A 20,792-nucleotide genomic window follows, 5' to 3' on the forward strand; every position below is an offset into this window, starting at 1 on the left:
TAACCACTTTCACAGCTGTGGTTAAAAATAAATGTGCTTACTGAAATTGACAGCCCATAAATGCATAAACATACAAATACATTTTTTTAAATGTATTGGACCCTTAAGTTAATCCCCAAAGAGATTTACACATGGGAATTTTTACATCCAGTTTTAATTTAATTTAGGATTATGACTAATACCTGAACAAACGTTTATCAGAGAAGTGTAATTTTATTAAACCTGTGACTGGGTGCCTACCTACACGTGCAAATACTGAAAAAAATCCCCGAGAATGAAAGAAAAGTTAATGTTTCTAATGTATTTAACTGTATCAGGGGCACACAAATGTAAATCTTGCAGGGAAAAATGCATACAAGGGATGACAGCAGTACAAACCATTCATAAAGACTCATTACACTACATTTTTACAGAAAACTGGTTCATTGTGTCACAGTGCTAAATACCACACTACTGCCCACTGTAACAGCACATGCCCAGGTTTGACACAATTTCAAAATTTCCTCCACCAACTGAAAGTTTTTGTCCATCTTAACAGAAATCGGTGTCATAACACAGAACTTGTGAAATTAGCAACGGCACATAACAGGAAACAACAAAAAAGAACCGTGACCAAGAAAAGGCTGCCATGATACAACCTAGATTGTGCTGCTTTCTAACGCAATACTGACAGTTATTTTGGATAGTAACAGAGAAATGCAATCAAAACTGGCATGTAGAAGAGCTTACAATTCAGAGCATCAGATCTTTAACTTTAGCACTCTAATTACTACTATGCTTATTTATATGGTCACATTACCCAAAATTACTTACAAGAGTAAATGGAGTGACTTCTAGAAAACCTTTTATTAGCCTGAAAAACAGTATCCTACTGAGACTGGATGAAAGCTGTGTGATTGCAGGAACTGCTCATCCATGATCATGATCTTAGCTCCTCCAGGCACAGGGTTAGAGGAAATGTAAAGCTCAGCTATGACAACGTGCCAGAAGGTGAAAGCTTTATTATAGGAAGGCTGTACACACCCAGAGATGCTTGCTAACCTCATTCTCTCATTAGAGACAGGAGAAGACAAAAAATAGAGCAGCTGGCAGCCTATTTCACTGTCTGGCCTTCTGGCTCATTCATTGTAAACAGTTTACTCAAAGAACCGAGTCCCCAGGCTAGAGCTTAGACCCCAGTGAACTGCCAATCTCTCCATGTAGCACCCTTCTCTTATCACAACAAAACTGCTGTCATTCATTCCCTCTCTCTCTCGTCAACACAATAATTAACCAATCATAACCACCGGGATCTGTTCATTTACAAAAGCGAGAAAATAATGCTTTCCATGGCTAAATTAAGAACACACACACACAAAAAGGCCATATGGTGTGTGAAGCATATTAATAGATCTTGCACAAACAAAAATACTTCAATGCAAGACCAACAGGTTATAAACCCAAGCTTTTTTCACCCTCACTTTAGTTTTCCAGTTTTTGCCTCACTGAGTACCACACTGTTTCAGTGGAGCACTAAAAATTGGTACTGGCCTATTTGAATCTTTCACGCCAAGTGCCAGTTTTGGAGCTCACCTGCACAAAAACAGAAAAAAAACACAAAAAATACTTAATCTGCAAGGTGAAGTTAAACAGGCATGTTACTTTATGTCTCCAAATCACAGACTCCTACGGCTATAGATATAAGTTTCAAGTTCAACAGAAGTCTGCTGAAAGCACGGAAACTCGTCAGTGTTGCTGTAGCCGTGAAATACATTTTGCCTTAAAGAAATGGGTTTTCAAACTTACCCTCAAGTAAAACATAGTAGGTAACTATGCCTTTTTCAGAGAATTACAATCTTACAATCCGCATGTTCTTCTCTTAAACATTGCCTTGATTTGGAACACAAAGATCAGCTTGTCTTCACTTCAAGTGTGAATTCTCTTGCTCAAGGCTAAGGAGGGGGGAGGGGTGATAAGAGCAAAATATTCTTTTCTTAACCTTCAAACTTGAAGCAAATTAAAACTGCTGATATTTAAAGAAAAGAACTCTCCCACCAATAGAGGTGCTTATTTATGTAACCACTCACCTAGTTCCGTAATTATTAACAGCCAGTGTCTCCATAACATCAGTATTTGATTTAGGATAACTGTAGATAAGTTATGAGTGCCAGAGTAATGTAAACATCTCACATTCAATATTGGCATACTAAATACTGGACCTTATAATGAGCTATTAATTATGCTTAATTTTAGCTAAACCTTTACAAGCTTAGTTCAAGTCTCAAAAAGATTAAGATGTATTTAAAAAGACTTTAAAACTTTAATCTTAAGAAATCCAGATGGAGTAATATTATATTTAGAATACATTCTACAGTGCTAAGAACAATGAATGCTTGCTCTGAACATGCACACACCATATACTAAGTTACTTACAGAGAAAAGGTTTGTGAACCCCCAAGTTTATTATGGAATTTTCAACTTCTTCTTTATCTAAGAAAACTCTCAACCATCATCAACTTGAAGCAGTTCTCTCAGGGAGAATGGACCAACATTTGCAAATGCTGACATGAAAAACAGATCAGCAGTTACATTCAATTTCTAGTAAAAGTTATGTCTGCTCAGGTAGATGCCAACACTTTACAGTAAACATACCTATTCACACAAGGGTATTTACTGTTGGATCATTTTGTTAAATACTCGAAATATATCTAATCTCTTTGTATTATATGTCTAATCAGATTAACTCCATTATTAATTAAGACTTTCATGAAGATTGAATTACATTTTACATTAAATGTACAAGAAAATGGACCAACCTAGAGTGTTCACAAAAATCTTCTCAGAACCATATTTGGCTAACACTTATACATTTTTTAAAAGTATTTTACTACAACAGTTCAGGATTAGTATCTTGCTCCATGGTGCAGAAGCAGGGTTTCACCTCAGATTTCAATCCATAACATTCCAGTTATAAGCCCAAAACCATAAAGCCAGCTGCACACTGCTGCTCATACTGTATATATATATACACCTTATGGTAATTAAAAGTGAATTAACATAAGTAATATACTGTATACATGGCTTTATTTGATACACGGCATTAGTCTGGTTTTGGCATGTAGCACAGCAGTTACTACCACTTCCTTACAGTCCTGGGTTTGATTCTAGAGTGCCGTTACTTCTGTGTGGAGCTTGTAAGTTCATGTTTTTGTGAAGATTTTCATAGATGCTCCAGTGCTTCACTGCCTTACATGCTGTCCAGGTAAACCGTTGTCTCTAAATTGTTTCTGGATGATTGTGTGTGAGAGTATACTAGTGTTCTGTCCAGAGTGTCGTCCCTCCTTGCACCCTGTATTTCCAGCTAGATTGCCATGACCCCTAACAAGATCACACGGACTTCTGACAAGAAGAGGATGGCTTTTAACAGAATGCAGTGCAGACCCCTGACAAATTAACACCTGCCGTGAAATGCACAAACGCAGGACTCACGTTTGAGTATCTGCAGGAGGCCGTGCACAGTGCAGGAAAACCAGTAATTGTGTATTGAGGTTTCCATCCAACTCTGTGCCTGGTGTATTGGTGGACATACGGTATCTAAAGGCTACTCTTCTTATGGCACGGTTCAGCAGATCGGGTTGAAAGCAGGAAAATATATTTCTAAATAAGATTTGTATCTTAATGGGATGCTTATTGTAAAAACAGGGAGCAAAAGAAGTTATGAAATATTAGTATTTACAGAAAGAATGAGACACAAACAATTAAAAGACAACCTGAAAAGCTGATGTTCTAAGGTTGGAAATTGGGCTAGAATTCCACATTGAATTTCATTTGAGACTCCTGGCTGGATGTGGCTTATCTGGTTACAGCCACCTGCTCAGAAGAAAAGATTATCCAGCCAGGAAAAAGCTAGTGACAAGATCCAGCCTGGAAAGCGTTCCTTCTCTGGGGTTAACACTCTTAAGTGTTCAATCAAAAGAACGAGTCCAGAATGCAGTTCCAGAATCGCAATGAAAAAAGAAGAAAAAAAGGGAACATTACCCGTCAATACATGAGGTTGAGTTGAGGTGCTTTTAAGTCACTGCAGCTTCAAAGGAGTGTTGGGGCTGAAGTGCAATCACCAGTACAGTCTGAACAGATATGGTTATCCATTCTCTTTTAGCACTTAAAGATCAAGCCGGAGAGTTTGAAAAATATACCTCTATACACTTTGCAGTTTATGTTACTGAAAATATGGACCTAATGTCAATAAAACTGCTCTTTTCTTTGTTTGTTTCCAGACATGTTTTTAAATGTGGAGGTTGAACGTTTGTCACACTCATTTTCAAACGCAATGTAGTGAAAGGGTGTGTTCATTGAAGCTGCTGTCTGACCATTTCCTCAATTGTCAATTTAGAGATCCATCTGAAACTCCTACTTTTCAGGGTTTAGGTACGGTACCTTCATCTGGACTAGATGTGAAGGAAGATGTTGCTCTGATACCGGCACTGAAAATATTGATTTCACATGAAAATGTTCTTTAACCTTTTTTTTTTCCCTTATATAACAGCTCTAGAAAAGTCACAAGAGAATCTCTAAAGCAAACACAGTATGAACCCAAACTGTCCCTTTCAATGTCTGCTAGTTCAATCTCTCTAGGAGAAGGCATAGCATCCACTGTCCCCTGTCAACATAGCCTTGGTATACTGGATTTAGCTGAAGGAATCCAACACAGATCTTTAAAGCTGTACTGTATATTCTCACTGGTTTACAACTAGATGAAGCACCTAAATGGCGCATTTCCTCTACAGCGTCCTATAGATGTTGAGTCATAGTAACAATTATAATTATGTAATAGAAAATAATGATTTGTTCTAAGGGAATGCTATGCTATGATCACTACCATATTTGTATTTGTATTATTCAGCTAATTGTTCAACTATTAAACTAATTCTATATTATTTCCAAACCGATGCATTTGAATAACAACACAACAATTTATAGATCAGATCATTACCATCTATCCACTACCCATAACTGCTTCAGGCTGCAGTGAGCCAGAGCCCAACCCAGCAGACGTAGGGTACAAAGAGGCACTAGTCTCAACAGGACATCAGCCATGGGCACACATAATTAAGAAAACACTAGCTTACCTGGCCAGGTGGATGGTCTTTAGAGAGTTCCAAGTGAAAAGCCCAAACAGATGGCACCCTAGCCCAAATTTGCACCCAGGACCCAAGAGTTTTAAGCAACAGAGCTGACTATCATTACAGTACAACACCTGCTAAAGAGTTAACATATGTGTAACGGAGAAAAAAAATAGAAACACCAATGTAAAGTCACTAAACGGGGTGTTGTGCCACCACATGCAACCAGAACAGCCTGTATTAACTGTGGTATAAAGTCTACCAGCATGTGGAATTCTGCAGGAGGGATTCTTACGCGAAGAAGTATAACTCCTGGTAGTCAGAGGTGGAAAACACTGCCTGAGGCGTGATTCCACAATATCCCATAAATTCTTGATTAGGTTCAGATCTGGTGACAGTGAAGGCTATGACATATGAATAACAGTGTCATGCTCATCTCAGCACATGGGTTGTGTGGACGGAGGCACTATCATGCTCTAAGACACCCCTCCCGGCAGGAAAGATATGCTGCAGAATGTGGTGAAGATTCTCACAACATTACTGAACCACCAGAACCCTTCACTTCCAGAACCATGGAATCGGAGTTCTTTAGGCTGGTGCCACACGCGGACTTGATTTATCGTGAACAGGACGTGAAGGATGATTCATCTGAATATCGTGTTTCTCCACTCTTTGCAAGCCCATTGCCTGTGCTCTTTGTACCACTGGACCCATGAATGCACATTGCCAGGTATGATAAGTGCTTTGTGAGCTGCAACCTAACTATGGTATCCTGCTCTGTGGAGCAAGGTTTTGATTTAATTGGCTGTTCACACCACAAAGTCTTGCAGTTGGAATAAATACTAAGATATTATGACTATGGAGTACGCGCTTCTTCCCACAGTTACCCTTTGCTGCTGATATTTTTCCCTTCCATGCTGACATCCTCTTAGACCCTGTTGATTTTGAAGCATCAGGAAGTTGAATTGTCTTGATCACTGAAGCTCCTGGTAAATGCACTCCAACAATGACCTCTCCTCTTGCAGTAATCCTAACACTGATTATAGAAAACCAGTATCTAGTATTTTTATGCATAACCCTAAACCTGCTTAATTACCATATGAGCCACACCTGTGTTGAAGTCCATGCTTTCGATATACTTGGTGTTCCTTATTTACCCAGAAGATTTCATAGATTTTTACCTCACACCTGAAGAAGGCTCCACGGCCGAAACGTTGTGTTCTCTTTCTTCTTTTTTTCAGCATGGAATAAACCTATTACTTGTTCCTATTACCTGTATATACAGGTAAAACACAATGTCCACTGACAAAGCTTGGTTTCCTCTATGAGACTTGCATTTGCAAAAAGTAACTTTAGAAAATAATTATTATACATTGCTATTTTACATAAAATCCACATTTTGTATGAAGTAGGCCTTAATATGACCTTCAAAATTCACAAGATGAATAATTTGACCTAGTCAAACACACATGGAAACTATTCACTAAGTCACTAATTCATGATAAACACACTAGCATAAAACAGAATGTTATTATTAAAAAATTACTTTTTTCCCCAACTTATTTTAAGCAAGTTATCTTTTTTAGATATAAGATAAAACAGCTTCCAAGTGAGGAGAGAAGGCACAATTTAGTTTCAAAGTACAGTATACTGTGGTAGTCTAATTTGGCAGAAATGCGGTGCAGATGTTACACAATATAAAAAATCTTCTAGGCATCTTAAAATGGCAACACACTCTCCCTCTTTTTAAAAAAAATAGTCTATGCAATATCTTAACAGAAGGTTTACAATGCATTTTATTTTGTTTCATAAAAATCTAGCGACACTAAAAATACATCATGATCTTTTTATAGCTTTTAATTTTACTTCAAATCAAAATGGATGACTGTGTACAGGAAGCACTGAGCTCCTCACCCTCATTTTCCACCACTTCATCTTACAGACCAAACTGCAAGGGTGGGCCTCTGTAGATGATGAGATTGAACAGATACCGAGGGCAGATATACAGTAGCTACTTCAATCACACTTTCACACCCTCTGCTTTTCCTGTGGCATAATACAATCCATTTCAAACACGCTTCAGCACCTTTTCCTGTAGGCCTTTAATAAGAGACGTGAGTTTTAACCCTTAGGTGTGTGTGGTATATGATTCAGTGCACAGGATGTTTGATCATAACTACATAAAGATTCTTTGTTAGATTTTTCCAGATTATACAGGTTTGTTTTGAATTCTGTAATTGCTGAAGTATACATAGTAATCTGTTAAATTGCAAAAAAGCAAAACTAAGCCATTAATAGACAAGTTTAAAGACTAAACATTTCCTGAATATGTTGATCTTAGAGTAATGCTGAGTCAAAATTTTCTTTCCATTCTTCATTTCTGAATATGATGATTCAGAAATGGAAATGAAGATGCGCAGCAGGTTAAGAAACTATATGTGCCTGGTGACAGCACACATACAAAATGAACACACACTATTTTTTTCTGAAAAAACATATTGGTAAACTATAATCACGCTTTATCTAAAGTTTAAAAGTTAAAAAGTAAATGCACCATAGATCTAGAAACTCCTATAAGGTTCAGTACAGACACATACTGCAATAACACCACGCTGGGCAGAGAACAGATTCAGCACACTGTAAGTGCCTTCTGTTCCAAGAGCAATTGGGAAACACTAATTATATACTGAATTAAAAAATTGAAAAACCAGCAGAAAACCCCAGTGTGTGTCACATCAAGAGAATGTGATGAATTTGCAAACACCATGACCTCCTGCCTCTCCCATTTCTGTTACACTTGAACATTTAAAGAATAACAGATCCTGTATTGGGCCTAAAAAAGGCTTACAATTACTTGCTGTTACAATACTGTTTACATTCATGTCTATACTTCTATACTGTATAGTGACAAGATGTCTTGTATGTATTTTCTAAAAAAATAAAATATGGTCAATCAAAAAACATTTACAATAAACCTGATATTCATTAATTCATGGCAAGTTTCTAATAAAAATATCTAAAATGACTTCATACAGAATTGTATATATACTGTAAAAATTTAAATTCTCTCAATCATCTAACTTCCTGTCTTCACTGAGATGAATTTCTGTTTTACTCCAAATCTTTTCCCTCATTTTAATAAGAAAAGGCAATCGTTTTCCTACAGATTAAAAAAACACTGGGGGTAGTGACTAAATTCAGAATTTTGATTTCTGGCAATAACATTTCCATACAAGAACAAAATAGCAGCGACTGTATTTTAAATTTGTCTCTCTCTTTCATGAAAATTGATGAATGACAGTGCTTCATATGAAAAAACACTCTGGCCAATAACGCTATAGCAAGCACTATAAACGGGATGTATAAAAAGAAGGAAACTGGAAACTTAACTAGACAACATGTCAGAGCAATAAATGAAAACCCTGACCAGGAAGGATTCTCAAAATAAATCGCAAAAGGCAGACCCAACATACTTGGAATCATTAATGTCATTGGAGGTTGAAACAGGTGCATGTGTTACAAAGGATGGTTTTATCTGAGAAGACATTACAAACCACTCTATATCAATTACCCTTAATCTTTTTTTGATAAGCTGTTCACCAAAATAATGGCAGTTCAAGCCATACACAAGAAAAACAGAACAAAACAGAACAATTGCTGTATATTGTTCACAATACTGCCACAGAGAAGCTACCCTAGTACCTTTGTTATTATTAATGGAAAAGAGTGATATTCTTATTTCTAAGCATACAAATTCCTGTCAAAGAGAAAAAAGCTTTGCACCATGGGCCCCAATTAGCTCTGTTGGTAAAGCATGAGACACATAATCTCAGGGTAGCGGGTTCATGTCCCACGTCAGGCGCCAGGTCCTCCATGTTGGAGTTGGGCACAAGGCTAACAACCCTGTCCTATTTCTGCCCCTACATGCTGGAAGGCATAACGGGCAAACATCCATCCATCCATCCATCCATCCATAATATACAATACACAAAGGACCTCTACATCAGTCATTCTTAACTAACAAACAATCCAGTGGATGATTGGCTATCAGTGTTCTCAACCTGTGTGATGCTGTCAAAGTTTGAGTTTCAGTTGCAGAGCACCTGTCCCATTAAAGCTCTAGCCCAGCTACAGCTGTTGTAGTCCACCAATCATGTCCACAGTTCAAACAATGGCAGCGGTCTTGTCTTATAATCCATCCACCCGGTTTGTATCCAACACAGGGTGGCAAGGGATTCGGAGCCCCTGGTTAGACCAGGACCAGGATAGACCCTGGACATGATGCCATTCTGTCACAAGACACACAGGCACAGACACAGACAAGTCACATACACACCAGGGCCAATTTATTCAGAAGCCAATTAACCTACCAGTATGTCTTTGACCTGCGGGAAAAAGTCAAAGCACTTGGAGGGAACCCACGCAAACCAGGGAAGAACATACAAACTCCAAACAGATAGCATGCCAGGAACTGAACACAGCGCTGTGAGGCAGCAATGCTAACCACTGCATCAGGCCGCTGCCTGGTCTTCTGATTATTGCTCACAGTTGCACCACATGTTGTTGCTTCACTGAGGTGCATGAGATACAGTCTGGAATTTTGACTACGAAACACTATTATCAAAACAGAAGCTTAGATTGAAACAAGTATAATGAAGATCACTAGAAACTGCAATCTTCATAGCACTAAACAGAGAAAACAGCCACACATCAAATTACCATCCAAAGTTTCAAATCTGTAGCGCCTCAGGCTCATCTGCTTCCAGCACTGACCTTCTGACCTCATAATGTGCATTTCCAAACAAACCTCAATATGAAAGGTACTAATCCTTCACAGGTTATAATACCTTAGTTACTATACAGATTGGAAAGGCTACCTCTTACTACAAGGGCTGTAGGGTTAAAGTGTGTGAAACAATTTTTCATGTAACCTACTTTCCTCTATTAACAAGCATATGTTGATAAGAACTCCACCCTCATCATCATAAGCATCTAAAACAACATTTTCAGCTATATTAACAAAAGCACGTGTAGCAGAACAAGCATGTACAGAATTCAGACTAAAATGCTCAGTGGGCAACTTTGGGACTACGAACAACTATATTTGTTCCTTTTTGTTTCAATACAGAATGTGTTCTCCACATCCTACTACCACTAGGTCCAGGCCAAGATTTCAGATATCCCTCTAAATTATGGCTATTTCATAAGTGTTGGATCTTAATATGGCATAGACTCACACAGGAAACTTACAGTGCCTTGCGAAAGTATTCGGCCCCCTTGAACTTTTCAACCTTTTGCCACATTTCAGGCTTCAAACATAAAGATATAAATGTTTTATTTTATGTGAAGAATCACCAACAAGTGGGACACAATTGTGAAGTGGAACGAAATCTATTGGATTTTTGAAACTTTTTTAACTAATAAAAAAATGAAAAGTGGGGCGTGCAAAATTATTCGGCCCCTTTACTTTCAGTGGAGCAAACTCACTCCAGAAGTTCAGCGAGGATCTCTGAATGATCCAATGTTGTCCTAAATGACTGATGGTGATAAATAGAATCCACCTGTGTGTAATCAAGTCTCTGTATAAATGCACCTGCTCTGTGATAGTCTCAAGGTTCTGTTGAAAGCGCAGAGAGCATCATGAAGACCAAGGAACACACCAGGCAGGTCCGTAATACTGTTGTGGAGAAGTTTAAAGTCGGATTTGGATACAAAAAGATTTCCCAAGCTTCAAACATCCCAAGGAGCACTGTGCAAGCGATCATCTTGAAATGGAAGGAGTATCAGACCACTGCAAATCTACCAAGACCTGGCCGTCCCTCTAAACTTTCAGCTCAGACAAGGAGAAGACTGATCAGAGATGCAGCCAAGAGGCCCATGATCACTCTGGATGAACTGCAGAGAACTACAGCTGAGGTGGGAGAGTCTGTCCATAGGACAACAATCAGTCTTACACTGCACAAATCTGGCCTTTATGGAAGAGTGGCAAGAAGAAAGCCATTTCTCAAAGATATCCATAAAAAGTCTCGTCTAAAGTTTGCCACAAGCCACCTGGGAGACACCCCAAACATGTGGAAGAAGGTGCTCTGGTCAGATGAAACCAAATCGAACTTTTTGGCCACAATGCAAAACGATATGTTTGGCGTAAAAGCAACACAGCTCATCACCCTCAACACACCATCCCCACTGTCAAACATGGTGGTGGCAGCATCATGGTTTGGGCCTGCTTTTCTTCAGCAGGGACAGGGAAGATGGTTAAAATTGAGGGGAAGATGGATGCAGCCAAATACAGGACCATTCTGGATGAAAACCTGTTGGAGTCTGCAAAAGACCTGAAACTGGGACGGAGATTTATCTTCCAACAAGACAATGATCCCAAACATACAGCAAAATCTACAAAGGAATGGTTCACAAATAAACGTATCCAGGTGTTTGAATGGCCAAGTCAAAGTCCAGACCTGAATCCAATCGAGAATCTGTGGAAAGAGCTGAAAACTGCTGTTCACAAACGCTCTCCATCCAACCTCACTGAGCTCGAGCTGTTTTGCAAGGAAGAATGGGCAAGAATTTCAGTCTCTCGATGTGCAAAACTGATAGAGACATACCCCAAGCGACTTGCAGCTGTAATCGCAGCAAAAGGTGGCTCTACAAAGTATTAACGCAAGGGGGCCGAATAATTTTGCACGCCCCACTTTTCATTTTTTTATTAGTTAAAAAAGTTTCAAAAATCCAATAGATTTCGTTCCACTTCACAATTGTGTCCCACTTGTTGGTGATTCTTCACATAAAATAAAAAATTTATATCTTTATGTTTGAAGCCTGAAATGTGGCAAAAGGTTGAAAAGTTCAAGGGGGCCGAATACTTTCGCAAGGCACTGTAAATCCACAGTTAGACCTTTTAATAGACCTCCAACTCAGCAGGATAACAAAAGGCCCTTCCTTTAAGAACTTACAAAACAACTGTCAATACTGAGGAAGAGTCCAGTATTTCATCATCAGCTACAACAGGAGATAAAGAGGTCCCAAGATAAACAGATGACCAGGTGCCCCATGGCCAGGGGATTAACACTATTGTTGATGCCAGAATAAACACTGGGCCTTCAAATACAAATCTTTCCTGAAGCCAGTCTGTGCTCATGGACTGATTTGTTTCAAAAACTGTACTTCTAAATTAATAGTGCTACCTATAAATCACAACATAATGGTTTATAGGATACATCAAACAAAAAGAAAGGTGAGAATTCTTATTACTGTAGCCTTGTGAAACAAATTAAGGATACAATTTTTGTTCAACAATACCAGGATTAGAGTTTACGATAACAGACTATGTAGTGCACGTTCTTATGTGGCTTTACAAACTTTAACCCCTACTACAAATTCCTTGTAGTAAATTAAAAACTGAGTGTTCTGTTTAAGCAAATCGCTAATACAATGAAACTGCAATTTTAAAACAGTGCTCAGATATGTTTGTATAAAAAAAGAACAAGTCTACAGTGTGCATACACCATGTGTTGCTCAAGTTCCAATATTCATACAACCTATCTTCTTTTTCAACTGTACCATGTCTTTACTTATTTACTAGACCTCTTATCCTTAAGCATCCTGAGATGCTTTTAGTAGTATGAACCCTTTTGAGATGATAGGTTTTTTTTACCAGACAGATATTACTTATGGATCCCGAAAAAGATCATATTTCTAAATGGAGATGAAAATAATTGAATCGTTGTTACTGAGCCAAGATTTTATCGCATTAAGGTTTGTCTTGCTAATCCAGTTTCAGCAGCGAGAGGAACTACAATGCATTTACCGTTTGCTAGGGTCACCAACAGGTAATGGCACCTTACGCTGTATTTGGTGAGCATGTAAAAAACACACAATACAGGCAAAAATAAGACTGTTGGCAATGAAACCAAGACACACTCATCTATTTTTTTTAAAAAAGGTCCTAGTCCCATTATACTCCTGTGTCTCATTTTAGTGTCTGCCTGAAGTTTCCCATGCTTCTCAAGAGCACTTCACATGCTCTGTGTACATGTGTTTGCCCTGCTGTCATGACAGAAGTAATGGAAAAATAAAGGAGAGGGCTGGGGTAGTGGTTGGGGTTATAGTATTGCAATTTCCCAGGACTCTGCTCTAAATAATTTAAGTCTCTTAATGCCAAAAGGCCCATATTTAAAAGCAAATAAACACATCCAGATACATTCTATAAAAAGTAAGTATTTCAATGAGAAAGTAACTGAAAAATGTTGAAAAATAAAGCATTATTTGTGATTAAACACTTCAAAATAGTGTTACTGATTATGAAATTCTATTAGGCTTCTGGGCAAGTGGAGCCTGTATTTCTTTTTGAATGCCTTCCCACTATTTGAAATTTAAGAATTCCCAAAATGCTGTTACACCCACATGTACTGTATATTTACACAGATGAAGATACATTCATATGTATATGTAATCTAGTCTATATATGGAGTAGATATACATATGACTTCCATATGACTGTTATTACAATAATAATAAATTGCATTTATATCACATTTATATTTTTTCATGACATCACATGACATCAATGAATGACATCAAACATTGGATTAACACAATGGAAGGAACCTAATTCAGCCACCACTGAAGTGCTACATCCAAGTGGATGATTCCCAGTGTCCAGGTTGTGCCAACAGCCTCACTACACAGCAGGTCAGGTAGAGAAAGTGAGAAATTGTTTCACATATTAAATTATGGTGGGCATTAAGGTAGGTCAGATTGCAAACCCAAGCCCAGAGTTGAAACCCCTACTCTTATAAACAGTGCAGTGGGATGTTAAATCACCTTTAATTGTCAATTACTGATCCACTAACAACACTAATAATCAACAAAGCATGTGTGTTATACTGGAAAACATGTAACATGTTGTTCTTAATTATGTCTTTATATTTTTTTCCAAACATAAACCTTCCTTAGTCCTAACAAAGCCCTCAAGGTAAAATTACACGTATCATGGACAACTCAACACAGTACAAATGAATTTCAATAATGGTTTTGAGTTTTTGTTTTTGTACAAAAAAATGTCTCACAGCATAAGGAGGAACAAATGAGCTATAGGAACATTTCTGTGCAATAAAAATCTAAATTAGCAGCAATAAGTTAAAAAATACAGTTGACTGAACTCATACTCATAACACAGTACACCACATATTGAGTTACTTATACCATATAAAGAAAATCTAGTAGAAAATCTTATAGTAAATGAGGCAACAGTGAAAAATGGCCAAACCCAAACACTTGGATACCCATATTCTGCTAACAAAGCATTAAAAACATAAAATGTTGTCCAGATATAATAAGGATAATGCAATAAAATATATTTCCAGAACTTTTATATGCAAAACAAAGTGCTATGGTGTTTTAAAATAAAAATATTTTTTATTCAATTACCACCTACATATATTGTAGTATAACAAACTTTCATTACATTTTATGGAGGATTTTTCACACTTAAATTTATCTAACCTCTGATTTACAGAAAAACAGAACAGAACAGAAATCCATCTACACACACACTCTCTACACTATTTTAACAAACCAACATCCTTTTGAAAACGTACATTACAGGATCCTGTATACTTTGCAGCGAAGGAGTTTCCAAACAACTGCTTTAAATGTATGTGAAGGCATGACTTTTACATCTCCCAAGGAAGTCAAATTATGGTATCTGTAAATGCACTCTCTTCAATGATAACATACATGAGAGAGACTTATGCAAATAAACAGTTCTCTCAGGCAGCAGTACATCAGGTGCTTCTTTGTTTACTTAACTTCCCTTGGTGATAGTTTCTTTCCTGAAAGAAAGGTTACAAGCCACACTTTTTTTAATGCTCTGTGAAACACGCCTAGTTCACAATTATGTTTTTAACAATTTATTGTGCTGAAACTAATAAAGAACACGTATTTACCATAAAAAAATACCCACTTGCAAATACTAGGACTGTTTTTTGGCTTAAAACATCTGGAACATACAGGAAAATGTAAAGTTAGCAAAATGTAGGAAGGCAATCATGTGAGGGAGGACCTTATTTACAGCAACACCAAGTCAAAGGTTTTGCTGACAATAAACATTTCTTTGAAACTGGAAAGTAAATTAAGTTACATTCTGACTGCCAAGCTAATTCTAAAATATCCTCCCAGGGACAGACATAATTAAACGTGTTTAGCTTCATCAGTAGCCAGAACAAACCAGGACTTGCGTGGAAAGGGCCCATGCAGAATGAAATAATGCTTTCTGCTCAATCAGCAGGATTTCGTGGTGAATCAAATCAATATGCTGAGTAATGTGTCCATTTGTGTTCCTGCTGTCACACAAAGGACACGTCCAACACTCTTTAGCTCAGGTTGGTCTGGGATCTGAAACTAAAGGTTTTTTTACAATTGAGCATGACTCGCTTGATTGGTCACATCATCCAGTTTCATTATTTAGCCCTTCTGATTTGGGTTCTCAAGGTGTGTGGTTCAGCGAAGATCCAAAGGAACACAACCTTGGTAGGAAAGTTGCCTAGTCCTTATTACCTTTAAAATCACGACTGAATGGTTTTCAAACAGTAGCAAAGCAAGGCAACCTATTCCAAATCTTCCAACAAGAACATATACTGTTTGGCTAAAGCAAAACATAATTACTTATAATGTCATTTGTAAGTTCAAGATAGTACTTCGACAAGAAAGACAAGAAGTACATCAGTACAAGATAAGGATATGTGAATTTAAACCAATGCTGATATTAGATCTAAGATAAGTTACAAGTAAAAAGTGTTATATATCACACTTAGAAAACCGCAAAGTATATTGTACATAGTTATAAAAAATCAAGATATTAAGCATAATTAAAAGTGTTCACATAAATGCTGAATATTGTGCAAACAATTAGCTGACTGTTTCATAAATCATATCAAAATGTTTTTGTGAAAAGCACCTAAGCCTAACTCGGTCTTGGAAGACCAAATACATATAATCAGAAAGACCAAGTTTCAGAAGTCAACACAAAGGATAAAGAGCAAACAAACTACAGAATGATCCTTTCATAGAAGAACAGTAGAATTATACTTAGAATTATAGGACGACAGCAATAGACAAATGCCAAGGAAAAAGTCACTATGAAAAGTACACTTTAAGAAATAAATCCAGTACTGTATATATGTGTATAGAATACACAATTATTTACTGTTTTCAAAGCATGAGTGGCACCGTGGTACAGTAGTCCTCGCAGCGCTGAGACCCGGGTTCCATTCCAGACCTAGTTTGCTTTGTGAGTGGAGCTTGTATGTTGTCCCCATGTTTAAATACGTTTCCTCCAGTGCTCCTGCTTCCTCCCACAGTCTAAAGACATACTGGTAAGTTAATTGGCTTCTGGAAAAACTGGCCCTGATGTGAGTGTTTGTGTTTAGTGCCTTTGTGTGCCCTGTGATGGACCAGCATCACATCCAGGGTGTATCCCAGCTTGAGCCCATTGTTTGCTGCAACCCAGAACTGGATGAATTGGTTAGAAAGCAATGGCCCAAAATGAAAATGGTGGCTACAGACAATATTGGAAGTACCATTGTGACATGGTGACATGAGTAAGCTTCATCTCTGCTGGGTCACAAAACCTTTGTATGACTGAAGGAAATTGAAATGCAGCAAAATACCATGAAATGTTTATTCTATCTGAAATGATACCTAATGGTTACAGACTCATGATGAGACACAGCTTCACATCTCAGGATGACAGCAATCTGAGCCACTCAGACAGATCAATGACAGAATTTCTCAACAGAAGACTGATGGCATCATCCCCTGGCCAAAATCACAGCAAACTGGTATTACGATTGGCTACTTCCACTGAAACCTACAGTACTCAAGAAACCCAACATTCTTAGAAATGCACTCAAATTTCTCTGCAACAAAGAACAGAAAAAACATGTGCAGAATCCACCAATGGAATTAAATAAGTTAAGAGAAAACACATTACTCTCCATGCACAATTTTGTTTTTTGCAATACACTTTAAAAAATGCACTTTGGGAAGTTTATATACGTTTAAATGGGAACTATATTCAAATCACTTAAATCCCCATTGCTTCCTATGCAGATTTAAGTGCCTTAACTGCCTTGAATAAAATCCCAGTATAATTTTATTTTGGCGATTTACAGGAAATGTTTAACTCTCATTAAATTTAAACAAATTATTAAAAACTGGAAACAATCTATTCAAATGGGCAAGGATTCTGGGCCATCCATAAATCACAAATTTCAAATCTGACACCTACTACGTGGTTAAGCACAAGCGGCCTACATTTAAAAATGTGGGTGCTTACTTTCCCAATACTTTCTATGGAGGTTTAAGAACATAAGTGTTTTGAATAAAGGGCTCAAGACATCTCTCCTAAACAGAAAATACTAATCATCTGGCAATTTAAAAAACTAGAAACTAGCAGGGGGATTGAAGTTTGGTCAAAGTACAGACTTTGGTATGGATTTATACATGGTTTTTGCACATGATTTCATATACAGTACAAGGACACTATTATCAAATTCATTTCATTCCCTGTGTACTTGTCGCACTCACATCTTGATACATGATTATGTACAAGAAAGACATACTGTAATCCTCATACTTAAAGCAAACAGAAGATGAAAAAAACATCAGAATGAGCTTACTCAGAAACAGCTGTTTATAAAATAAACTTGACTCCTTTCTGAAAAATAGGCTACATCACAAGGCACTAAAAATCTAATTGTCTCCATGCATTAAAATGTGGATTTAAAAAACTGTAAAAAAATGATTTCGCAATCAAACCTAGAAAAGCACAGAAGCTTTCTATTTTATACTTTCAAAAAGTGTTAATGTCACTTTTTGTGGGTGAGGGGGGAAACTTTCTAGAATACAGTGTATCCTAGCTACAAATCACTGAGAGAAAAACATTCAGTTTCCTTCTGTGCTGGAAAGCACAGAACTTTTTTTTTTGCTTAAAAGAAAAAGCAGACTTCCAGTAAGATCATTTCTAGTTCTATTTTGAAGAAATTATTTTAAAGGCTGGATGGTAACTTTGTATCAATCAGAATAAATCTGAAAGGACACATTTCAGATTTTTGTATTGTTGCATGTAAACAACTTCCTCCACTTTGCATATTTAAATTTACTGATTCTAGCTAACTGTTTGGCTTTTGCAGCAGCTACCCTAAAGCAATGTTCTTAGGTGCTATGAAAAGAGGATAATTCCACAGTATTAGTTCAAAGATCAAAAAGCAGATGTAGAAGTTTTAGCAAAATACAAACTAAATTGATCACACATGTTATCCCTTAACTTGCAGGATTAGTCCACTACATTCTGAAAACACAAACACCTGTTTGTTTTTTTCATTTTCAAGATATTTATCTTTACACAAGAATGGTCAACTTCAATTATTTTTATCAAGATGCTTTTCATTGTATCTACAGTATCAATACATGTCAGGAAACAGTAATGTAATCCTGACATTAAAAGACACTGCATACATGCACCAGAGCATATTTGTATGCATTTCTTCTTTTACCCCTGAGACAGTTGCCAAAACTGCATTAAAAACATCCATTCACAACCAAAACGTTACTTATGTACATGTTTGGACATGTAAACTCCACACAGAAGCCACCCTTAGTCAAGAATCAAACACAGGACTGAAGATGTGTGTGGCAGCAGCATTAAATGGTTACCATATACTGGTTGCCATATAACCCAAATTAAAACACATTTAATAAGTGTACAATGGAAAAGTCTTATTTTCTTAAAAAACTAGTTTTACTTTCTGTAAACCTATTTAAAAAACATATCCCTATGCACTAAAACACACCACTCATAGACGCACCTACAGTAACACCTTCTGGAGTAACACTACAGGAGTGAAGCCTCTGAGCACAGACGGGCACCCCTTTCAGACAGGCAAATCCCCCGTAAACCCACGTAACATCCCACTTCGACGCAGGGCGGTAATCTAATGGAGGCGCAGAATAATTATATGAATTCTACTGTATGTAAAGAATTATCATATATAATTCTACTAGTAACTAAAAATATTAAAGCGCAACTGCAGGTCAAAATGCTCATTGCATTCATTGTCTGACCAAATTGATCGTTGAGAAGGTACACCACGAAATTAGTTAATAAAATAATTAAAGTTTACTAGGGGCAGCAATAGTATAAGAGTGATGGACACTACACAAAAAAAAATCCCAGTTTTGGGGGGACCACCCAGGACACAGGAAACCCCCCGGAGTCCCCGGAACCCTGAGTGAAATTTTCAGTGAAAACCACCTCTGACCCGGTCCTTATACAATGAAGTACTGTACATACTTATAACATTTTCACAGCATATATTTTATGACTTTTATTACAAATTACTATATGTAATAGGAACACACGTACAATACTATATATAAAAGACTTTCTTTAAAACAAAGAACACTGTTAAATAGAAATGAAAAAAAATACAAAACGATACATCTCTACTCCCAAGAACTCAAAGGGAGATTATTTTCGGAAAAATTCAGATGAAGAATGTATACGACTTTCACATGCACTAACCATAAGGAATTGGAACTGAACAAATTATGGTGTTAAAAAAAACCACTTGCCAATAAAGGATCAATCCTACAGTATACGATACTTCGGACATATTGCTGTTCAAACCACGGAGCTTGCCTCAGAAATTCCCTCAACAGCATCTCTCTCAACATGAGGTTACCATATGCTCTTGCGAAGAAAAAAAGTTTTGTTTTGTTTTTCTTCGTATTGCAGTTTTAATCGGAAAGTTAGTTATTGGCGATGTTTTTAACCGATTTCTTATTTCATATAAATCATTCTTTTACTTTTACAGATAAAAGGCATTTTGAATAATAAAAAGCTACGCTGGGGTCCATTAATGCATTCGACAGGAGACCCATACCTTTTTAACTCCTGGTGGTGTTGCTCTCTCCTAGACAGTTTTCTCGATAGCGAAGTGAAGACTAGGAGTGGTTTGTGTAGCACTCGTGCATTCTCCGGCTATTTCTTGATTGAGGTGTGCCTGCTAATACGGTGTTTTCTTTCTTGGTAGCCGTTCAAGAAGCAGATGAGAGCAAAAATGTAAATTAGTATTGCTGGAGAAGGCCGGCACATATGATCCAATGCCTGAGTCACACACAGTATAAGCTCCTCCTCCATACAGATTTTATTCTTTACCGGACAGAAATTCAGCCAGGCTGTTGTGTGGGTCCCCGGGGGGCGGTGGAATACGAAGCATGGGAGGAACTTGATTTACTACACCGCACACGCACAGCAAGAGGAGGGGGGGGATGACTTGAAGCATGTTAGATCACGCGTCTATTTCTTTCTTCCCCTTTCAACTCTTGCGTCACCGTAGTAAATTCAATTTAAAAAATCAACTTTACACTTTTAACGCGTATAGTTCTAGATTACTTGCCATCCCACTTTTTACACTTTAACTAGACTGGCTGTTTTTTTGGGGAAAAACTATATAAAATTAGTAATACAAACTCATTCTTAAACTATTTCTCTAATTGTTTCTAATTTTAAACTTTGATATCATTGAAGTATTCTGTTGTCGAAGTATTGGAAACACCCTCCTCCTATATTTGTGGATATGAGGAGGATCAGTCTGTTATTAATATACTTAAATATATACTTTCCAA

At 37.3% G+C, this 20,792-nt stretch overlaps 1 protein-coding gene across 3 annotated transcripts in view; it reads right to left on the bottom strand.

The window, feature by feature from the left end:
- Positions 1–20,792, bottom strand: part of fam107b (family with sequence similarity 107 member B) — a 61,852-nt gene that overhangs the window by 18,875 nt on the left and 22,185 nt on the right. Inside the window, exon 1 of one of the 3 annotated variants that reach the window (XM_088647142.1) lies at positions 20,048–20,296. The exons of 1 other annotated variant lie outside the window; for it this stretch is intronic. The gene's annotated coding sequence lies outside the window, so the exon portion shown is untranslated. Of the gene's footprint in view, positions 1–1,785; positions 1,924–20,047; positions 20,297–20,792 lie in introns of those variants that run through there. One more of the 3 variants, XM_088647143.1, reaches the window with a different exon arrangement.

The sequence above is a fragment of the Lepisosteus platostomus genome, chromosome 9, assembly GCF_059453375.1.
Source record: "Lepisosteus platostomus isolate fLepPlt1 chromosome 9, fLepPlt1.hap1, whole genome shotgun sequence".
NCBI lineage: Eukaryota > Metazoa > Chordata > Actinopteri > Semionotiformes > Lepisosteidae > Lepisosteus > Lepisosteus platostomus.